Genomic DNA, 19,426 nt, shown 5'->3' with positions numbered 1-19,426 from the left:
ATATGCTCCGGGCTTTTTCTTTAATATACTAACTACTTTTTTAAAACAAAATTGTTAGGTTTACACTAGTGTTATTATTTGACTAATGTCTCGGCCAGGAGGCAGGACCTTCTAAAGTTCATTCTGCTCACAATAGAATCCCTAGGCCCTCAGATCATGTTAATACATATAAGGTGTGCACTAAACATTTGTTAAATGATTGATTGATGGAATAAATGAATACTAATGCACCAATACTACTGGAAAGTCATAGTGTGTCTGCTTTGGCTCAGCAAACTACAATTCTCTTAACTGGGTTAGCTGGTTTAGGCACCTGCTAGGTCTGCACTAGAGTATTCTCAGGGTCTCCTTTTTGTCAGTATTTTCCATCTGAGAAAGAATGTTTGAGTGCCTGCTATTGTGATGTTTCAAAAGGAACTTTGCTATCCACATCAAAATATTCATATGGCTAGTCTTAGACAAAATTGTGCTTTGTCTTTTCCTCTCTGTTTCTCCCTGTAAAGCATCTCTTTCTTCTAAATCTAGTCTCTCCTGCTCTTACCTTCCTTTGTTCTTTGTATCCAGGACCTTCTGGGTCTCATCTGACAGTGGCTCTACCTTGCTAACTCAGCTGCTAATTAGCTTGTGAACCCTGAAAGCTCACCTACGGTATAAACTCTTCTAGTAGTATTTTAATTTTCAACAAAGCTGTCACTGACTGATTAGGCTCTGCTTATTACTATGAGGTATTGTAAGGAAGCATATAGTATGATGCTTGCCTTTAGGGAGCTTACTTTTCAGTTGTGGGGCTAAGACTTACCAGAAACAATTGGCAACTGCTCTAAGTCTGTAATCAAGAACTGTATTTGTGCAAATTTTAATAACACTGGAACATAAAAGGAAGGATTTGTAGAAGAAGTAGGACTTCACATGGACCATGACTGATAGGTAATACCTAAATTATCAGAGAGGAAGGAAAAGAAAATATTAACATTTTAAGAAAAACATGGATAAAAATGTTCAACAAGATTTAGCTCAAGGTTTGTTAAAGACCCTATATAGGATACTCTTTATATTTAACTTCCCAAGTATAAAGGGCAAAAATACCTCTTTTTTTAAACAATTCATCAAACTTTCATTCATTCAAGCCATAAACCTTGAGATCCTGAGAATTAGAACTTACACTAGAATTTACTTCTCCTTATGCCTTGAAGTAGTCTGTTTATCTCAGCATTTAAAACTAATCTCAAATAAGTTTTCTGTCAGAGGTGCTTTTAAAGATTCTTTTAGCAATATTGATCCCTCTAATTGAGGTTTATTGAAAGTGCTCAGTATAGCTCTCTTGTGGTTCATGTCCTATAAATACATCATCATTTTAATGATATATAGTAGAGTTTTCATTTCATTGCAGTCAGCCTAACACCTTGTAGAAACCTTACATTCACACCAGGCCATGAGGAGGAAGAAATGTTCTTTTCCTCTGATCCTCTATTGAACTTAAACCACAGACCTGAGTAAGAATCATTTTCAAGTATGTTCTTACTAGTATAAACCTTGTTCATCTCTGTATGTCCAGTTTGAAGGTTCCCTGTGGAAAATTCTAAAAAAAAAAAAAAAAAAAAAAAAAGAAAAAAAAATGAACATAGCTAAGAAGGTAGAAGGTAGAAAATATCAAGCTGCATGTGGATGAAAAATAATGAGAGAATTTAAATTAAGTGATTTTGTAGGTAAGGCAAGTATCCTATAACTAGTCTTCTCATGAAATTATTGATATAAAGTTTCCATTTTATTTTATTTTTTTACTTTTTATTTAAAAAAATTAAAGTAGGCTCCATGCCCATTGTGGGACCCAACTCAGGGCTTGAACCCACAATTCTGAGATCAAGACCTGAGCTGAGATGAAGAGTCAGATGCTTAACGAACCCAGTTTCCATTTTAATGGTTGGGTTTTAGGTTAGGTCCAAGAGTTGCTAAATCCTATGAAAAAATAGTAGGTTTATTTTTTTGGATCTTTCTTGTTTAGATGAAGATAGTTTAGGGTAATTCAGGGTGTGTGTCTGGTTAAAGACTGGGGTCCCTCTAATGAGCCCCTGCCACCTAATGCTATAACAATGCTTCCTGAGTAAGACTGCACACACATCCGTTAGGGGCCCTCACTGCTATGAAAGGAAGAAAGAGAGAATATAAATCATCCCTGTGATATATCATAGGCAGCCCCTTCTACACATTAATATGCATTACTCTTTCAATATATGCTGGGTTCAAGGGACATGTAGAAAAATAAAATTTTTCACTTTTTTTTAAGAAAAAATGCAGAGAAGCTGGAATTGGCTAGTAGTAAATTATATTCTCCTCTGTGTGGATCGCCAAGTTACACTAACTCATTCCCATTGTACATGCAAGTCTTCATATGGTGCTGCATATGGTTAACTTTTATTTCCTAATATGCAGATATGCAGTTGCCATTCTGGAAATCATACGTCTTTTATTATTTGTACATTAGAGTTTAAGAAAATCCATGGCTAGTTCCATTTGTCTAAGTAAGGGGACAAAGAAATTGGTATTAAACTATTACTATGTCTATTAATAGTTCATATCCCCAAACTTGAGAGACACATTTAACAATGACTGGTAACTACTGGCAGACCTTTGATGAAGTTATCAACTGTTCATTTCCCATGCTTCCTTCTCTTCAGATTATAGACTTCTCTGTCTGGATTTGCCTGAATTAAGGCCTACCATTGAAGTCTTGATTTCTCTCATACAGTCTCAACAACCATTAAAGCCAAATGTACCGAACCATACCATGTTACTTAATGCCTATGAGTATCTGCACATTTTTCCCCACTGTCTGGAATGTTCTCCTCTAAGTGAAAGCTAGTTATCGACACAGGTCTTCTATGCAACATTCTCTGATCACTGCTTCCCAGATCCTGAGAAAAGTCTGTCATTCTCCATAACTCCCACCCCCCACACACACATACATTCTGCTTTTCTATTTATAATTCTGTGTCTCTCACTAGAATATACGACTTCAAAACAGAGTTTTCTTAAAAAATTATCTTCCATTGTCTATTGTCTAATAAAGGACATAACACATAATTAATATATGTTAATTGTGACTTGAAGCTGATGCTCCTCTTGTCCACATTGTGGAAGGAAGATTGTATTGTGTGTTTATGAAATTAAATGGTTCGAAATCTCCATTTAAACAAAAATTTTTAATGTTTATCTTTGAGAAAGAGAGAGACAAAATGTGAGTGGGGCGGGGAGGGGCAAAGAGAGAGAGAGGGAGACACAGAATCTGAAGCAGGCTCCAGGCTCTGTGCTGTCAGCACAGAGGCAGAGCTCGAACTCAGGAACTGCGAGATCATGACCTGAGCTGAAATCAAGAGTCAGACACTTAACTAACTGAGCCACCCAGGTGCTCTGAAATCTCCATTAAAAAAAAAAATCAATTGCCTTTATAGTCTCAGTTTTACTAAAGCTGAAAATTAATGCTTATCATACTAAAAAATCACTACATATTTCCTCAAAGAAATTGTGAAGTTTAATCGTCAAATGTGAGCAATGAAAGGTAGAATTAAAAGAAATTGGGCTAAATGATTTTATACATGAAAAATTAACTCTGGATAGAGTCCATGAATCATGTTAGTCTTCTTGTCCAAAATGATGTGGAGACCTCTCCATCTGTGTTCCTTTATATCCATCCACTATTGCAATGGAGAGGTAAGGAGAGATGTCTTAAATTTTCGTCAAGCTTTGCTGCTCCAGGATGGTCCATAGACCATCTGCATCAGCATCACTTGGGACTTTGCTAGAAAGCAGAATCCCAGGCCCCACCCCGACCTACAGAATCAGAATCTGCATATTTTACCAAGACCCCAGATGGTTTAATTTCACATTAATGTTTGAAAACTATTGTAGAGAACCCTTTTATGAAGTTTTAGTCAATTTTGAAGCCTACAGCTAGTAGACTAGTAACTCAGAGACAAATTGTGAATATGAAAGGTTATTTCTTTTCTCAAGTTATAGAATGGAAGCAATTCTCCCTCCAAGTTGCCCATCTCTACATGTCTTGGGAAAGAGAGGGAAATGAACCTTACTAGAAGCTAAAATCCTTCTTCTTCTTTCCAAACCAGTTTCTATTTTGTACACTGGGGAGCAATGAAGTGTAGCAGGAGAAACTAGAATTGAGTTTGGCCTCTGGCACATATTAGCTTATAAAGGTGGACAGATTCCTTAGGCCTTTTAACTTCATTTCCTCTTCTGTAAAATGGCAATTATAATACTTCTTGGCAAGGTTGCTTTGACATTAGGGATGAGGATAAGAAATTATGTCCTTGTAGCATTCTTGACACATAGTAGGCATTCAACAAAAAGGAACTCTAGCTAGCATTGCCTGACCCCAGTTTCCTTGTGGATTCTTGGTGAAAGCAGAGATATAATTCCTTCTATTCCCATCTTGTAAGTGTTTGCCTCAGGACCTCTTGGAAGTGGGCACTAAGGATAATTGGTTTGACTTCCTGCTACCTGATTTCAAAAGGATAAGCTAAAGCTTCTCTCTCACACACTTGCATATTGGAATAAAATGCCTCTGGAGATACAAAACAAAAGAAGAAGCTCATATTCCTGGTATCATTTTTCTTCCTTTAATAAATGAAAATGTAGGCCACTTCCCAATAAGATTGTCAAAGAAGGTTAGTGTCCGAATTTACTAGGGAAAATAGGCATCTCATTTGCTAGGACAGAGAAAGAATTTAGTGTGGGAACAGGTGACTTAAAACCCATTTGCAGTCTTCTAATTCTAAGAACTGCCATTACACGATGATTCTTTTTAATCTCAGTGGAAATTTTAATACTGGAACTTCTACACCACTATTACATTCCAGTTGGCAATGTTTTCTTTAAAATATTACATAATGAAAAAAATACACAGGTTTATGAAAAGAAAATGTTCATGGAGAAATTGTGCAATGAAATCTCTTTTATTTTCTTTAAGATCTAACTTGATAAAATAAATAAATTAATTAAGATGTCTATCTTGGAAAGTACGGAAAGCACGTGATAAAAATTTCACACATAAACTTACGCATTAAGATACTCAACCTTTGTCAATCTCCATATTATTTTGTCATAGCAATATGAAAGGATATAACAGGTGTTTTGTTAAATTAACAATTTTTGGTCACAACTTTATATTAGTATTATTCTTTCTTACAACTAATGAGTTTATCACAATGTGATATTTAAACTCACACTGAAATGAACATTGCCACATTAAGTTTGTCATTTTAACATTCACAACTAGAGAGAAAATTAAGAGCTCCTAATTAACATTCTAAAGTTCTCCATTTGGTTTCACTAACCTTAAGATCTAATACAAAGCATGCACCAACTATGCCCTGAAAAAAACATATGTACTTGTGACTTTATTAATTTTAGCTGGTTTAAAGTTTAATCATTTTACTGACAAATGTCTGAACTTAGAAATGAATTTGTAATTACAAGCTAAAGCAATCCATTTAAATTTATATTTCTATACATATCATTTTAAATAAGCTGAATTTCAAATTTGAAGTAAAATATTAAAATACTTATTAATATTTTTATCATTTGTTTAATATGAAAAACTATATAGGGTTATTTTCTTGAAGCTAATCCTTTGAAATATTTCATTTGACAATGAACTTCCCAAAAATATAGGTAGGGTTGTACTAGCATTCTATGGATTGATGATTGCCTTAAACAAATATTCAATATCTACTATGTGCCAGACTTTGGTTAAATGCTGAAGATACAGAGATTATCTGTGCTTATGAGAAGCTCATAATTTAGTGTGGGAAACAGACATAAAAACAAGTGATCTAAGTGTGACAGTTTAACTACCATAACAATATGTACATAAAGGAAAGAATAAGTCATTCTACCTCGTGTAACTTAAGGCTTTACAGTTGTATAGAGAAATGGGAGTAAGATATTAAACAATGAAAATCACTCTTTCAGTTGTAGAAAGTAGAAAGAATACTTCAAGTAGAAGAAACTGCATTGAATGAGATTTATAAAGAGCATTGCCCAGAAATGGTGGCATAGTCAATACAGATATGGGGCAATACAGAGAATGAAAAGAATGAAGTCCTTTTGTTACAAACAGTCTTCTTATGGCAAGCTCCAAAGTCACAAAGCTGTTAATTCCTTTTTACACAGATGTGCATGTATTGATGCATACATGCAGTTTATAATTTGGAAAGAACTTTGGTGTATATCATTGTTCTCAAGCATATCTTAGCACATGCAAACACGTATAGTGTGGAGAATAATCAAAGAGAAGTCTAGAAAAACAGAATAATTTTAAGTGCACTAAATCTTATTCACATAAGACTTTGAGATTTTTTTTACTGGAAACTGTGCATTGTATTTCTAGCATATCCCATTTGTTCATACTGCAAATATGTATTGAATGCCTACTATAAGCCAAGCACTGTTCCAGATGCTTATGATACAACAATAAACAAAACAGAAAAATATCCTGTCCTTTATGAGGGAGACAAACAATAAAAAAGAAAACTAGTAAAATGTATAATGTGTTATATGGCAATAAGTACTGAGAGGAAAATATATATAATTAGGGAAGGGGAACTTCAGGGCAATGGGAAAAAGAAATTTTGGAAGGAAATCCAGGAAAGATAAAATTAAGGAAATGACTTTGAGTCAAGTCTTGGTGGAAGTGAGAGAGATATCCTTTGGGGTAGAAAAATATAGCAACCTTTGTTTGGAACATAGTAAGTTGGAGAGGCTTATTTATTTTTTACCTAAGAGAATCAGTCAAATAGGCAGTTGGGCATATAGTTCTAGAATTAAGGAGTGAGATCCATGGTAAAGCACACATCTGGGGTCAACTGCTCATATGTGGTGTTCAAAGCCATGTGTTTAATGGGTTCATCTAAGGACTTGAGTACGAAAAGGAAATAACACTTAAGGACAAAGAGGATTTTGGTGGGGAGATCTGGTGTTGGGAATTTGTAAATGTCCTCTTCTGATTGCAGAAATTTTTCAGTGGAAAAGGAAGCAAGATTACGGTAAAGGAGGTATCAGATTCTTTGAGAAATGAGAAGTCCACAAGTCTCGGTGAGCAGAAAAGGAGTGGTCTAGAAAAATACAAAATGATTGATGGGTAGCATTAAGAGTCCACCAGAAATTAGTGGTCATTTTTCACTAGCCACCTTAAGCAGTATTGGTAAAACATGAAGAAAATGAGAGTTGTATTTAATTGGGGTTGTGTGTATGATGAAGTAGGAGGAACAAGGGAGTTCAGGGGAGTGCACTAAAGGGACTACACTGATAAATGAGGGATTTAAGCTGGGTAGGGAATGAAATCCTGGGAGTAGGGTAAGGGACTGAAATCTGGGTGGGGTCAGCTGATTGAAGATCTCAGCAAGCCTGAAGGGCTGTAAAGAGGAATTCCATAGTTACTTGTTTGGAAGTATCCCATGTCAGGGACGCCTGGGTGGCTCAGTTGGTTAGGCGATTAGGTTAGGCGGTTAGGTGTCTGACCTCAGCTCAGGTCATGTTCTCACAGCTCGTGAGTTTGAGCCCCGCGTCGGGCTCTGTGCTGACAGCTCAGAGACTGGAGCCTGCTTAGGATTCTGTGTCTCCCTCTCTCTCTCTACCCCTTCTCAGCTCATGCTCTGTCTCTCTCTGCCTCAAAAATAAATAAAAATTTTTTAAAAATTAAAAAAAAAGAAGTATCCGATGTCAGATTTTTCCACAATACTCTCAGGTGCCATCATGTTACATTAAAAGAGTCTTATTTTAAATATTACCCTCATTTTGTACAGACATGGCTGCCAAATGCATGTATTACTACACATTCCCACTAATTGGTCTATTCTCTGAACAACTGGCAAAACACAAGTGCTGATGTTGCAGCTGCTCCTATGTTCCCGATTGTCTCAAGAGAGAAAAAAATAACACTACAAAATATTATGTGAGTTAATGACAGAATAAACAGTTGCTTACAGTGTGGAATTGTGAATCCATATCATTGACATTACTAGACTGATGCCTGAGTTTACTTTTGCATTGATAGAAGGACTTTATTCTTTATAGTAATTATAAAGGGAAATAATTTTTGCATGTATGAATGGATCCCAGATTTAGATTTCCATTTGGCTGGCAGGAGCTCTGATCTCCTGGCTGACTCCGGCCAGTCTTTTCTTTCAGGGGTAGTTGGGTTCTCCTTCACATACCCTCCTTTAGCTAAGAAGCACATCCACCTGACAGATCTTGTTTGGAAAATGTTGTTCACATGCCTGAGGCTGAGGTACGTGGCCCCAGGCTCCTGGGTCCATATTCTTCCTTTAGAACTCTGGGACACTTTCAGTTGGATCACATTTGTTTCAAAGACTCTAAGATTGTGACATGGACTAATATGGTATTTTGGATAATAAACAAAATAAAAAAGAAATGATATTATGAGAAATGTAGTCCCATCATCTCTGATGACAGTGACTCTTCTTTCTGTAAGCTTACCGATTGGATTTTGATCTGAAAAGTTAGTATAGGCTGCTTAGTCAGATATCACGATTGCCATTCATGCAGGATTGTGAGTGCTACAAGACAGAACCCTATGATGTTCATGGTGCAAGATCTTGGCTATCATAGCAAGCAGCACAATTTTAACAATAGGCAATTTGTGACGTTTGATAAGGTCAAACTTGTTTGTTGAACTGCGTGGTTGTCTTGTAGAGGAATACATACATTTGAATGACCAAAGAACACAGCAGTCACACTTCAAAATTTTACATCACATGATAGGCCTTTGTAATATGGTACTTTTATATTCATGGCAGAACTGGGTATGACCAGTTCCACCAAACGTACTATGAACTGCAATTATTCTGTCAAATCAATAAATTAATTTCTTTACAGTATTTATGGGATCACACCCTCTGAGGTATTCATCTGTTGTGTAGATGCACAAGATTTCTTGTCATGAAGATACACAGAAGCCCCCAAATTGTGATTTTTATTTATTACATACTCTGGGTACTTTTCTCATCCTCAGTGAATGCGGACCTGCAGCCCGCAGACTCTTTGAAGCACGCTTAATAGTTAAAATGATTCATTCAATAATTCAACTTTTCCAATATAAATATAGCATAGATTAAACTATCCCTTTATATAAAGATATATTTGAAATACTCCAGTACATGTTTTTACAAAAACACACGATACTAAATAATTTTCCAAAGTTGCATTGCTAGCTACCACCAAAGCCAGGACTAGAATCCAGGGCTTCTGTTTTTTTGTTTGTTCGTTTTGTTTTCTGTTCTTCCCTGGACACACACTTATAAAAAGTTATTCTTGAGCTCAGAGTCATTTAATGTCTCTTCCACTCTGATAAATTCTTATCCTTTTGGAACAGTGTATTTTTAAACCTCCAGTCTTCAAATGCTTTGCTTACTAAATAAAAGGATGTTGAACATAGAATAAATGATAGATATTACCTTGGCCTGCAAAGGTTGAATTTCAGCACATGTAAAAGCAGATTCTGAGCTTTATAATACATTTTTCATAATAGAGACCATCAATCAAGATGCAGAAAGGGATGTTAGAATAAGGAGGAGCATTAAAGCAAATAACTGGGTGACCCCCATATAAATGGATACTTCTAGTGTAAAAGGAAGCCAATCTGGAATATCAGGATATTTGCCTTTATTCTCTAGCCGGTTTAAATTTTTTTTTTTTTTTTTTTTAAAGAAAGTGCATATAGTGAAGAAGTCTGACAGGCAAAGAAGAGGTTAGTTTGAAAACTTTTAATCCGTCTTAGTGAATCACTTAGAATTTATATTTAAACTTTATAATCTAATTTTCCAATTAATTTCACAAAAGAGATGCTTTTTATATTGATTGCCCAAGTGTGCTCCCTATTTGTGTCAAGAATATCTAATTTGGTAATGCTAACAAGCAGTGTCCTTAAAACTAATACTTGCTGTTAAACTTGACATTGTTTTAGAGCCTCTAAGGATCCTGAAGAGTGAAAGCTGCACTACTCAACATCAGTTTTTACTTAATATGGAAATTTTCAGCAAGTCCATGGACTACACAATGGACATTTGAAATAGAATTTGTTTTCTTAGGGTTTATTATCGATATTATTTTATTAATAACTTTTAGGTTTTTTTGGCAGAAGAACTTCTACCATTTCTTGTGTGGGTCTGCACATTCTAAGCAATGGTTTCACTTAGTTTTGGTTGATCTGAAAATGTCTGTATTTCACCTTTAATCTTGAAGGGTATTTTTACTAGATATGAAATTCTCAGAGGACAGTCTTTTTTTCTTTTAACAGCCTTTTATTTTTAGCCTCTGTTGTTTCTGATGAGAAGTTAGCCATCATTTGGAACATCATTCTTATGTATAATGGGTCATTTTTCCCTGGTTGCTTTCAAGATTTTCTCTTATTTTGAGATTTCAATAATTCAACTATGATTTGAATTTTTAAAAATTTCTTCTTAGAGTTTTCTGAGCTGCTTAAATATGTAAATTTATGTCTCTTACCAAATTTGGGGGAAATTTGGCCTATTTTTAAAATATTTGAAAATAGTTTTTGTGTTCCACTCTGTCTTTTCCACCTTTGAATCCCATGATACATGTTATACCTTTTAATATTGTTCCTTTCCACAGGTCACAGAGGCTCTCTTTATTTCTTTGATTTTTTTCTTTTCTCGTGACTTGAAATTGGATTATTTCTATCAATCTCACTTCAAGTTTACTCTCTTTTGGTCTGTTATCTCTAATCTACTAGAAAGCTCGGTCAGTGATTTTTTTTTTCTCCTGATATTGAATTTTTCACTTCTAGAATTCCTTTTATGTTTATTTCCATTCCTCTGCTGAAATTTAATATCTTATCACTGATTCTTATTATTTTCCTTTATGTCTTTGAACATATGATAGCCACTTTAAAATGATTGTCAGCTAATTCCATCATGGGCCATCTGTGGTGCTTCTCATCAATTTCTTTATTCTTGAGCATGGGTGGCATTTTTTTTTCTTTCTTCATATGTCTAATTCTATCCTGGACAGCTAATTCTATCCTGTTATGTTCCCATGAAAAGTGTTGATTTATTTTTTTCAGCAGATAGCTAATCCTACTGAAATTTTAAAATATATCATGTGTTCAAAAACACACCATTTAAACTCTTGTCTGCGATGGGCAAGCAGCTGAAATTTCAGTTTGGTCTTTTTTTTTTTTTTTTTTTTCCAACGTTTTTTTTTATTTATTTTTGGGACAGAGAGAGACAGAGCATGAACGGGGGAGGGTCAGAGAGAGAGGGAGACACAGAATCGGAAACAGGCTCCAGGCTCCGAGCCATCAGCCCAGAGCCTGACGCGGGGCTTGAACTCACGGACCGCGAGATCGTGACCTGGCTGAAGTCGGACGCTTAACCGACTGCGCCACCCAGGCGCCCCTGGTCTTTTTCGCTTTAACCAGGTTTCTTGGACTCTGCCCAGACATAGGTAGCTCAGGAATCAGACAGATATTTAGGCAGGATTTGAAACCTCCCTCTGAAACTCTCCTTTCCAGATGAGAAAAAGAAAGGACCACTGTGATCTAGCCTGAAAGTAACTGGTGGGACTTTGTGTTGCTAAGAGTTAGTGGGGCACTTACACTAGGCTGTGGTATACCATTACTGAACCCAAAACAAAACAAGACTCAGAATACAAACATGAAGCAGGGCCATTCTGTGACCATGATGAGTCAAAACAAAAATGAGATCACTCTATAATCATGTCCAAAAACAGACTAAAAGAAAAATATCCAATCCACAAAAATAACTAAACTTTCCCTCTGTGGCTAATATAAGTGGTTGCTGCTTCTTTAGCAGTTACTAGATAAGAAATATTGAGTTTCTTAACTATAGAGGCACCTGGGTGGTTCAGTCAGTTGAGTGTCCACCTTTGGCTCAGGTCATGATCTAATGGTTCATCAGTTCGAGTCCTGTGTCAGGCTCTGTGCAAACAGCTCAGAGCCTGAAGCCTACTTCAGATTCTGTGTCTCCCTCTCACTGCCCTCCCCTGCTTGCTCTCTGTCTCTGTCTGTCTCTCTCTCAAAAATAAATAAACATTACATTTTTTTTTAATTTAAAAAAATTCTCAATTATAGAATTATCTCCACTTCTAAAAATGTAGAATCTGGAGAAAAATTCTACCTCCTTGTATTGTCCCCAAAAGAGGTTAACACAAGTTCCAGTGCTAGAACCTATGAAACTGTCCTGGTGTGTGTTCTCATTTCTGAGTTAATAAACCCAATTTTGTTCACCAAGTGCTCTCCTACCTAGCGATCCTTGGTTGAAGGATAATGACACAAAATCTGTTCCTTCACATCTCAGTATCTGTAGTAGTCCCTAAATCTGACCTTTGATTTTTTTTTTTTTTTTTGAGCCATAATACAAGAGAACTATGCAACTTTTAGCCTATTTGCACTGTGGTATGTGTGTTTGCCCTGAGGCAAGTAGCAATAAAAATCCTGGGAAAACTCATCTAGCACCATTCTCTTTTTGTAGTTTCTGCCTACTTTGGGTTGCTTTCCATCGCCTTCAGAAAGCCATTTATTATACTTTGTCGATAGTGTATAATTGTTATTTCCAGGAGATTGTTCTGATGAATGTGAATTACTTCACCTCTCTGGAAACCTGAAATTATTTTTTGTTGATATTAGAAAATATCACTTTGTATTGTGTAATCTATTCCTACATTGGGCAATCTTTTTTTCTGATATCACAACTTAGTAGTGCCTGTTATATTGCATTTCAATGGGTAGGCAGTGAGTGGCAAGATGAATAAAGTGATTTATTTGGGAACTTGAGAGGGCCAAATGGGTAGGAATCAAAAGACTTGTTCAAACACTACAATTCCAAGAGTTGTTCATTTCTAGGTCTAATTTTAAAAATAATACAAAATTACCATGCATGGAAATTATTGTAATAAGTATATTGTTCTGATTTATAAATATGTTGCTGGAAAATACCATTGAAAAAACTTGTAGCCAGCGCTTTGGGGAGAAGAATTTGTCATTGGAACAACAATGATACCTTAAAATTGAACTTGATGTGATCATTAATGTTCTCAAAAATTTTACAATGCTTTATACTTACTTGTTATATATCAGAGAACAAGTCATTGTCTTATTTCTTATGGGAATCAAGGACTCTAGAATCACATTCTTTTTTTCTATCATTTAAAGTCCAATGTGTTTCTCCAATGGGATAGATATGTCAGGGTTCTGTCTGGAGAGACAAATCTTCAACATTATTTACTTTTTGAAGCTCTCCTAGTGTAACTTATGAGTAACATACATCATTATTCATATAGACAAGACATGGGACTTAGGAATACTTTTTGTGTCTTTTGGGCGATTGGATTATATTGATGTGTTGGTAAATTTAAGAGATTTATTGTTTTTTATTATATTTGTCTATGTCAGTGTAGAAATTTTTTATAACTTTTTTTTGGAAATGTGAATATTGCCTTTGGTACAAGCCAACATTTAATACGACATATGTCCTGCGGCATCAAAACCCTCACTTCCCTCCCCAGAACACCTCTCACTGTCCACTTTGCCTAGTCTATCTTTTCTCCAGAAGACATGTTACATTCTACTATACTATATATTATAATGCATTTACTTACATTTATTGTTTATGTTATGTTTATGTGTATTGTCTGACTCCTCCTTCTAGAATGCAGGGTCTACATGGGTAGGGATATCTGCTTGTTTTGTTCACTATAGTTGTCTTGTGAGATTACAGCAATATTTGGCATATAAAAGTTCATATATATATATGATATATATGACATATATATATATAAGTTCATATATATATATATAATGAATTAATAAAAATAATTAGTTTATATAAATCAAATTTTCCTGGACTATTAATATAGCTCTTCTACTCCCTAATTTGTAGGAGGCAGTAGGAGGTCTCCCTACTTTTTTTTTGTCCCTTCCATTTAATCTATCTGCCAGAGTCATCTACATGAAGCTCAGTCCAGATCTTTTTTAATCTTTCCTCAAAAATCGTTAACATCTCCCTAGTGTCTATAAAATGAAATCCAAATTCCCTCGTTTGGCATTTGAGGTCCTCTGCAATCTCTCCTTCTTCTGCCAACTTTATCAACCAACGCTCCCCTTCTGCTTGAGCTTTTTCAGATGTGATCTTTGGGCTTGCTTTGTCATTGCTTCATTTAAATGTCTTCTTTGTGCTGTGGCCTAGTCTGATTACCCTGCTTAAAATGGGAACCACATTCCCCATCCTCCTTACTTAGTTTATTTTCTCCATTGCACTTACCACCTTTCAATGGACCATGTGATTTACCTACTTATTATATTTATTTTCTTTTCTCCCCAGAACATATGCTCCATAAAAAAACAAAGGTTTGTGCCTTTTGTGTCCTCCATAATAACACCAGTATTTAAAATAGTGCCCTGCTTCCATAGCTTGGGTATCTTTTTCCTTCCATTTGAATTTCTCTTCCCATGTACCAAAAGGTATTTAAATGAACTCCATGTGCCTAAACCTACCTATTTGTCAAGGCCTTGCTTAAATGACAACTCTTCTGAAAAATTCCCAACTCTCCTGAACTCAGGTGAAGATAACTTCTTTCTGAGCATTGGTAGCATTTAAAAAATTTTTTTTAATGTTTATTCATTTTTTGATAGAGACAGAGTGTGAGTGGGGGAGGGGCAGAGAGAGAGGGAGACACAGGATCCGAAGCAGGCTCCAGGCTCCGTCAGAACTGACAGCACAAAGCCTCATGCGGGGCTTGAACCCACGGGCCATGAGATCATGACCTGAGGTGAAGTTGACGCCCAACTGACTGAGCCACCCAGGTGCTCCGGTAGCATTTAACCAGAAATCACTTTTGTATCACTGAAAAAAATGTTTTGTTGCTTGTATTTTGGATATTTATGTGCATGTCTTATCTCTCCTACAACTGTTCCTTAAAACCAGGTTTCATCACTAACTAATCTTTACAATCTCAGTTGTACCTTGTTCTGTATACATAGTAAATGCTTGATAAATTTGTGTTGAATAAAGAGCCACTTGAATATCCTTACTATAGTAATTTCTATCCAAATATAGAAACGAGGTTTTAAATTATGTAAAACCCCTGTGAAAAGGAATTTTGATTTTGAGCTTGATTATTTTTGGGAAAAATCCAATTATGTCTTAAACTCAATGGACTGAAAATATCCAATAATAAAAAATGTATTTGATATATTTGATTTTGTAGTCAGAGCCTGGAATAAATTCTGTCATTGGCTTTTTCATTTCACAGTATTTTCCTTCTTTCAAAGCATTTGTACCTTGCAAATTGTTTATTCACAAACTAATGCCCTGTCAAGTACCTGAAATAGTTCATAATAGAATTAAGAAAAATGTCATTAAAGATACAAAGAACATAGGATTAATATCAAGCAATATAGGTGAATTTACTGTCATTTGAGTGCTTTACTTTTCCATAATGTGTCTTGGCATTAATCAGTTACCTTATATTAAGTAGGATTGGGAAGAATACTAGGGCAGTGCTATAAAAGATTGCAAGACCAAAAGTGGGTGTTCTTTTTTCTTTATTTTTATCATTCCAGACAAAAGCTTCTATCATTGGACTATATTTGATACCAAAGCTTTCTCTTACTACATCTGCTGTCAATTACCTAAAAAAAAAAAAAAAAAAAAACCCCCCCCCCCCCTTGTATATGAAAGTTTCATCATTCAAAATTTCAATATTTTTCACCATGCCCCTAAGGAGGGATGATTTTAGTACTTGTTTTTAAGGAAATATTTCTTTGTCCTCCTCTTCCTCCTCCTTCTCGTCCTCCTCCTTTTTCTTCATCCTCCAATGGATGAGGAGTTAAATCCTTCTAAATCTTCAAGATAAAAGTATTTTCAATATAATCAAAACTGGGGCTCACTCACTGGAGAAATAATAACTAGTATATTCTATTTCTTGTAGCTGATTAAAAGGTGATGTTAAAAGAAATTATAATGCTGATGGAATTATGCTCCAAGTCTTAAATGAATGTGTCTCAGAGAAATGATTGATATGGAGCACATATAGCACATGGAATTCTAAAATGTGCCAGTTGAGTAGCCATATGGTGGTATGCAGTAAAATGTACTTTCCAAACTTTTCATGTACAAACTTATAGTCTTGGCTTACAACAGGAGTCTACTCCCTTTCCACCTGTTCCCATGTTGCTGAGAGCCTCTGGCAGGAAACCAGGTCCTGTGCTAACTTCCAGTGACACATATTCGTACTTGCTTCCTTCAACTCTGTGCTCAGCCTAGTTCAGCCATCACTGATGCAGCTATACTTAGAGGAGACCAAATCTTCTAATGAGATCAGAATTGGTATGATGGGGAGAGGACCAGTGATAGGATATTTTATAAGCACAAAACTAGATATTCCTGAATTGTCCTCTATTTGAAAATGTTGTTTTCTCTGGTTTAGTCCTCTCTCCCACCTATTGCCAGCCCCTTCTTTATGGACTCAGTTTCTAAGGGTTTTTATCATTTTCTCTGATTATCATAATGTCTGGTATACAGTGGTTTTCAATAAATATTTATTGGGTATATGAATAAATATGAACAAATGATTCAAATGATTAATTTCATATATGATGCCTTCTACTAGGGATCCAAACTAAATATCTGGTAGTAAAATGATAATATTTTTCAGGGTTAGCCCAGGCCTTATGGGATCACAATATAAAATCTCACTATTTAACCCTTTTAGAGAGAAATCAATAATACCAGGTCAGAATTAGAAAAGGTAGCTTTTTTTGCATTGTTACCAGCTTGCAGGTGGTGCAAGGCATATACAAGCTGTAAGGATTCCTTTGAAAATTAGGAAAACTGCCCAATTTAAGCACAGTGAACATTATCATCAACCTGGTGCTGACTTGGCTGGCTGTGAGACTTATGAACACTTGGTACATTTCCTCTAATCTATCATTTGGAGCTCCCTTTTTGACATTTGGAAAGTCTTAAAAATTGATTAGTGGTCCTTATGCCATAATGGGAAATGGTGGCAATATAACACACAATGATCTGTGGTTCTTATTTTGTCTTTTATTGTTATCAGGAAAAATTAGGTTGTCCCATGCCAGATTATAGTTTATTCAATTGCATCTTCTTTTAATTCCTTAGTGAACATGAAGAGAATTTGGGGTAGGGAGGAGGGGCAGAGAATTAATGTGGCTTATATAAAAACCAGAAAAACCTTCAGACCAAATCAAAACCAAATATCTGTACAGAACATTAAAACCTGTACTTTGGAACAACGTGCTTCAAAAACAAATGGAGGTGCTAGTGGCATAGAAGAAAATCCAAATGCAAATGAGGAAGAGACAGCTATAAAACGTGGGTTGGTTGGCTGCGGTTCTGCCCATGAAGCACTAGCTGGCATTAGTGTGAAATTTAAATTCACTTCTGTGCTGGTGATTGCCTCTTTGGAACTCATTAAACATTCTCTGGCACCAAATTTTAGACTGAGTAAAGCCATAGAGCATGATCCAGGCAGAAATTAACCTCAGGGTCTGTAAGCTCCTGTAACTGAACAGCTAAGAAGATGATATTTTGTCTTGGAAGAAGATTCTCAGAAAGGGTGGAGCTTGGGGGAGGGAGCTTAGAGTTTGAATCTCACAGCTGGATATGAAGTCAATAGCACTATGTGGCTTCAGCTTCATTAGTATTACTTCTCTTTTGGGTTGTATGCTAATCTTTTGAGCTTCATCATTTCAGTTTCTGCTTGAGAGCTGGCTCTTCAAAAACTTTAACTGACAATGACAGTCTACGAAATTGCTCTTTGCGAACAATTAAACAAAGTCAGGAGGCATGTAATATTTTTAGCAGTGGGTAAAAGAGATCATTTAACTATGACAGAGTGAAGCTCATAGTCTTTAAAATTGTTTCGACAGATTTGATTGTTATGTGCCAGGTTTGGGATGATAGTTGGTTTCTGCAGGCTAGCTGAGCCCAGATAGTATATGGAGGAAATACTGCTAATATAATGCATATGAACGTAGAAGCTACAGGGAACTTCTCCTGACAAGAATGTATTTTCTTTCTGTTCACCAGGTGACTGCAGAAGAGATCCCTTGAAAAGCATGTTAAGTGCCAGCACTATCACTAATAAAGTAGGATAGGGAGAGTAAAACAATATGCGAAAGAAGCCTAGAATACCAAGCAAACAACATTCAAGGTATCAAAGTGACGTTGGTAGTCACTTCTTGAAGGAAGGGAGTTAGGAAGTGTTCATTAATAATGAAACTGACATAGACAGGAAGAGATACCATCTATTAAATGGACAACTTGTTCTTATTACTGCTGTTCTGATTGATTATGATTAACCACCAATTCTGAGCTTTGATTCATTAACTCTTACCTGTACAGGACTTAGGAACAGAATACTGAATGAGTCACAGTTTAACAAATCCTCTAGAAAGAAAGTTTCTTTGTATCCAGATCAGCTGTATTTTAATTCATAGGAAACACACCTTGACTGCTGTGATGTGTGAAGAATGTATTGCGTAGGTTTCAAGCAGCTGTGGTGCAGAACAGGAAAAGTGGAGAATTAGCTTGCCTCATCTGGAAGGCCCAGAGAGTTAGCCCTCTCCACTCTCCTTTGGTCATTGGATCACTTCACTAGTATTACAGGGAATGCAAAGTCTTTGCAATCAAACAGGCAGTGATTCAAATCTGAACTCCAGCACTTAGGAGCTGTGGGAATTTTGGAGTGGTCTTTACTCTACCTGAGCCTCATTTTACATATAAGTAAATGACCAGCTAATAGGGTGTTATGCATGAGAAGAAAAGAGCATAATGTTAAATATCTGGATTCAGAGAGTCTGGATTTTAATCTTGGCTCAACTGCTTACTTATTAGTTGACTTTGTGCCTTTGTTTCCTCCTGGGTAAAATGTGGACAATATAAGTCTCTTGCTCCGGAGTTGTGGTGATGATTAAATTTGTTAATGTATGTTAAGCACCAGAGTGGTCCCGGTACATGGCAAACTATATTAGCTCTAATTATCAGTATGAAAAGTGCCTGGGAAAATACTTAACACATTGTAAGTTTGAAATGAAAGGAAGTTACTATTGTTATGGTTGTTTTTACTATTAGTTCCTATCCAGAAGGACTATGTCTGTAACACCAAATTGTTTTAAAGTTGTACAACCAGCACATGCCTTAGTTTTAAAAGTATAGGAAGAGTACTCTTTCTTTATAGAGTGCATACTAATACAAAAAAATTACTTAAAGTAAAAAATGTTATCCATTAACACAAATTTGTAATGGGAAAAAAAATTCCCTTTACTTCATAGAATTAGACTAATGCGAAATTCCTAGCATCCATAGTTTCATACAAATCACAATGA

At 35.8% G+C, this 19,426-nt stretch overlaps 1 protein-coding gene across 1 annotated transcript in view; it reads left to right on the top strand.

Moving 5' to 3' along the window:
* The window catches only part of MAGI2 (membrane associated guanylate kinase, WW and PDZ domain containing 2), a 1,334,434-nt gene that overhangs the window by 613,977 nt on the left and 701,031 nt on the right, over positions 1–19,426 (top strand). The gene's annotated exons all lie outside the window — the stretch shown is intronic.

This window comes from Panthera uncia, chromosome A2 (genome assembly GCF_023721935.1).
Source record: "Panthera uncia isolate 11264 chromosome A2, Puncia_PCG_1.0, whole genome shotgun sequence".
In the NCBI taxonomy this organism is placed as follows: Eukaryota; Metazoa; Chordata; class Mammalia; order Carnivora; family Felidae; genus Panthera; species Panthera uncia.
The sequence above is the reverse complement of the archived record's forward strand: the minus strand, read 5'-3'. Positions and strand labels throughout refer to the sequence as shown.